This window comes from Pollicipes pollicipes, unplaced genomic scaffold (genome assembly GCF_011947565.3).
Source record: "Pollicipes pollicipes isolate AB1234 unplaced genomic scaffold, Ppol_2.1 Scaffold_3447;HRSCAF=4054_pilon_pilon_pilon, whole genome shotgun sequence".
Lineage (NCBI taxonomy): Eukaryota > Metazoa > Arthropoda > Thecostraca > Pollicipedomorpha > Pollicipedidae > Pollicipes > Pollicipes pollicipes.
Window position 1 is genome coordinate 40,631,997 of NW_023596297.1, and position 4,898 is coordinate 40,636,894.

General features: G+C 61.1%; 1 pseudogene; it reads right to left on the reverse strand.

The window, feature by feature from the left end:
* Positions 1–547: 547 nt before the first annotated feature.
* On the reverse strand, positions 548–4,293 carry LOC119092556 (transmembrane 9 superfamily member 2-like; annotated as a pseudogene).
* Between the last annotated feature and the right edge of the window lie 605 nt (positions 4,294–4,898).

Here is a 4,898-nt window from a genome sequence, read left to right on the forward strand (position 1 = left end):
TGTTATGCAATCCCTGCTGCCTTTATAATAAATTTAAACACGGAAAGATAGGTCAAGCGTGCGTTCCTGCATTAACTCCGCATCCGACGTACGACTGGCCAAAATTACAGGATGCAATACACAAATAACTTTTAGCAAAGCACCATAAGTGACGTCGCTCGCTCAGCCCGTTTTGGGAATTCACACGATGCACGTGACAGTGACTCAAACACGTTTTTGGCCAATTCCGCATCCAACGATAATGAAAACTTGCATTTCGCTTGCCCGGGAATATCACATGCCATTTTACCAGGAGCTTCCGGTCCTCGATGGATACGCCTAACGTCTGCCAGGGCAAGCAAAGCGGAGCTAGCTGGTCCTGACTCGGCTGTGCCGGGCGCGGCTGTCCGCCAGGCTCTCTCCATTCTCGTCCGGCCGAGGACCGCTGTGCGCAAGCAGTGTGCCATGGTGCCGTTGTGACACAATGAACCAAGAGGTCCGGGTGTGCCACAACGGAGTGCTCGGACGGACCGGTGATGGTGACCTGCATGCGCTTGTCCACGATGGCCTACAGGAACGAGCGCACGTGCGGGAAGGTCCGCTGTAGACGCGAGTTGTTCTGGAACCATGCAACGAAGTCGAGTCATAGTTTATTCATATTGGCATCCACCACTAAGGCCTATCGTTACCGACAACATATTTCCCAGAAAATATATTTCTGGCAAAGAGCAAAATAAAAACAAGCATGAAAAACAACTTTACAGAAAAGCCTTTTCACCAACTAATTACACCAAGCCGTGAAATGACATTTGTTGACTTAGTTCAAATCATTTTCCATAAATAGATTTCTGGGATCAGTGCCAAACATAACAAAACCTGGTTTGCGCCTTGAGCACATGTGATCCTAGGCGTACGTTCGCAGAAGAACGCATGGACCTCCTTCATGTGCCTCATTGTCTGGTAGAGTCCATCCCGCCCTCTGACATCAACTGGCCTTGAGCAGCCACTGCCAACGAATGCAGGTGATCCCAGCCGTGGGCAGAATAGCGAGCAACACAGCTGTTCCCGCTCATCCACTGCTACGAGTGCTAAGGGAGATATACAAACTGAGGCGGACAAACGTCACTGGAATTCACCGCCAGGAACATATCATTTATAACATTTTTCAAAGTGAACTTATTGTAATAATTATTTTCTGCTGGTTCTGTGACAATGCAATGAGAAGTTTCTTGACTGAGCCCAATCTCTTTAACGAAGTGACGATGACATATTTACTTAAATACCACTTTTTACATTATTGCAGGACCACCAACGGTTTCCTGGCTACCAGCCACCATCCTGAACACCACCAATAGTCAAACCCAAGACTACATATTACTGTTTTAACATGCGATACACGTACTGCTGTGCTGCAGCATTCATTGCACCCCCTGCAGCGGTCAAACCACGGAGCGCGCCCGAAAGGAGCCGCCGGTGACGCGGCACGGCCGCGCTCCGTCCACGTCCAGCGTGAGAAAGCAGAAGCCGGTGGCGTCGCGTGGCGGCCCTCCGTCCGCGCCCAGCGCTAACCAGGTGCTCCAGCACGCGCTTCTTGAAGCCGAAGCAGGCGCCGAGGAAGGTGAGCGGCACGGACGCGCCAAACCAGAGCCAGATCAGCGCCAGTGTTGGGAGGAAGGGCAGCGCCACCGATGAACCCTGCGCCCACAACATGGAGTGCAGCAGCAGCGTGATGCTGAACACGATCCTGCGGACGGGCGGCGGGCGGGGGCTCAGCGGGAGCACCGCCGACACCCTTGGCAGCGGTCCGACTCCACCCACGAGCACCGCCGACACACTTGGCAGCGGTCCGACTCCACCCACGATAGCCAGGGCATCCAGCGCAACAGGCGTCTCAACCGGCCCCTGGGTACAGGGATTTCATCTCTGTGGGGCACAGGCACTGTCAATGACCACGATTACGTGGTCGCGTTCACCCACTCCACTGTGATGGGGAGCAGGACTCAACGGCACAGCCTCCAGCACATCATCACCAGCCGATTTAAGCGTGGCAATTTTCCAAGCTTGGTGCATCTCACGCCAAGGAGTGTTTCCATCAAGTTCTAAATCTGCAACGACGCAGAGATAGCGCAAATAGGATGCGCGCATGAGCGGTGCCAATTCTGTGCCAGCGCGGCGGGTGGACGCGGGCCGGAGCCGCCTCGTCCGCGCGCGCGCTCACTGTCCGGAGAGAGCGGCGGCCCGATACCGACAGGGCAGCAACAGCTGGGCATGGCTGACTTCAGACACAGCGTCGACGTCAGCAGCACGTCAAGTCCCCACTTCTCGCCGCCAAACGACCTGTAGATTCGGGCGGACACGTAGCCGGCGGGCGTACTCGGGCAAACGCACAGCACGAGGCCTCAGGTCATCAGCGAGCCGCGATTGACCGGGAACAGCAAGCCCAGGCACGCGAACACTGCAGCGGCCGGTCAGAGGTCAACGCAAGACGCTGATATGAACGGTCGGCGGTTAGCGACGACGCTGGTGCAGGCGGTCAGAAGTCAGCGCCGGCACTGCAACAGAAGGTCAGCGACGCAACATAGTCACACAGTCAACACAGCAAGTTCCGCTAACAATGCTACACCTTGAAAGAGCGCCAGGTGTCAGGACAGTGTTATTGCAGTGTCAGCCATGGCACGGACATTCGTCACCACAGGGGCGGCCCGAACGCGGCTGAGGCGCGAGGGCCACTACAGTGGCCGCCAGTCACCCACCGAGTGTGATGCGCATCATGCAGAGCACCTGGACACCGGAGCCGACCAGCACAGAGATCAGCATGCCGTGCCGAGACGGTCGGAACACGTCGCCGTGCACCAGCTTCCAGCCAAACTCCTGAGAGTCGTCGCCCGACTCGATTTGACGGCCAGCCCGCCTACCATCACTCCCAGCCCCGGTCAGGGACGGCTGTCACTCCCCAAACCTGGCCAGGGGCAGCTGTCACTTCTTAGCCCCGGCCGGGACGGCTATCACTCCCGAGCTTCTGTCGGGGACGGCTGACACTTCCCAGCCCCGGTCAGGGACAGCTGTCACTTTTCAGCCCCAGCCGGAGACGGCTGTCACTCCCCAGCCACGGCCAGGGACGGCTGTCGCTCTGGACAGGCAGCCAGATTCCGACCCAGCCGGCCTACGCACACTAACCCAGCTACCTAGCTGCAAGACCCTTGATGCCCGACAGCCCTGCTGCACGCAGCCAGCGAGCGGACCCTGAGCACAACTGGCCGGCTGCCGGTGCGCCAACAAGGCCCAGCACGCGGCAGATCAGCGGTCAATGCCACGGGGCGTGCGGCGGCCACGCCATCCACTGCAGCAGCGCCACAGCATGGCCTGGCTGTGACTGCACGGGCCGCGCAATCTCGCAACGCGGCTCGCGGGCGGAGCCGGCCGAGCAGGCGGTACCGCTGGTCGGTGCGACCTTAACTTCGGTGCACCGCGCGGGCCCCCACCGGCGGCCAGCCGGCGCACCTGGTGGTAGCGAGAGATGTCCTTGCGCAGTGTGCGCAGCATGGTCATGGCCACCACGCCGGAGAGGAAAAGCACGATCACCAGCGAGTTCAGGACGGAGAAGCACTGGATGTTGGCGTTCGGCAGCGTGTCCAGGGGGTAGTCCCAACGCGACGACCACTTGAGATCGTGCTTCTCCTGAGAGAGATAGGGAACAGGCGCGGTCAGTGGCGCAGTCTGCCAGCGGACAATGGACAGGCACCGTCTGCTGGAGCACGGCAGGCGGGCGCGGTCAGTGGCGCAGTCTGCCAGCGGACAATGGACAGGCACCGTCTGCTGGAGCATGTCAGGCGGGCGCGGTCAGTGGCGCAGTCTGCCAACGGACAATGGACAGGCACCGTCTGCTGGAGCACGGCAGGCGGGCGCGGTCAGTGGCGCAGTCTGCCAGCGGACAATGGACAGGCACCGTCTGCTGGAGCACGGCAGGCGGGCGCGGTCAGTGGCGCAGTCTGCCAGCGGACAATGGACAGGCACCGTCTGCTGGAGCACGGCAGGCGGGCGCGGTCAGTGGCGCAGTCTGCCAACGGACAATGGACAGGCACCGTCTGCTGGAGCACGGCAGGCGGGCGCGGTCGGTCGAGGCATGTGGAAGGTGACAGTGCGGGTGTGCCGGATTATGACCAGTTGACCAACTCACGTGAAAGACGACGGAGTGGTTCTACTAGTCCTTAATGAGCGGCCCAGTCCTCGTCGAAAGTGACGGAGCACGAGTGCTGAACTCTGACGAAGGGTCCGACTCACATGAAACACAACAAAGTAGATGTGTTGGACCATGACGAGGGTCCTTACAGACGCGAAAGAAGCTTTGGCAGATATGTTGGACCCTGAAGAGGGTCCCAGCGCACCAGGCCAGTTCTGAAGCGTGCGTGTGGCAAGCCCGACACAGTGGAATGTGACAGAGTAGGCGTACTGGACTCAGACGGCGCCGGCAGCCGACTGGTCGCGACCGCCGGCCTCCACAGCCGGCTGTGGACCCTCGCAGCGTCCGCCGCCGGCCGGATGCGGGATGGAGCGCGGCGCCACCTGCGGGCCCTCGCAGCGCCCGCCGCCGGCCGGGTGCAGGATGGAGCGCGCAACTGCCTGTGCAGTCGCCTGCATCGCCACGCCGCCGGCCGGGTGCAGGATGGAGCGCGGCGCCCTCCTGCGGCCCTCGCAGCGCCCGCCGCCGGCCGGGTGCAGGGTGGAGCGCGGCGCCACCTGCGGGCCCTCGCAGCACCCGCCGCCGGCTGGGTGCAGGATGGAGCGCGGCGCCACCTGTGGGCCCTCGCAGCGCCCGCCGCCGGCTGGGTGCAGGATGGAGCGCGGCGCCACCTGCGGACCCTCGCAGCGCCCGCAGGTGGCGCTGGGAGAGGGTCGTGGGAGATGAAACCATAGACCCA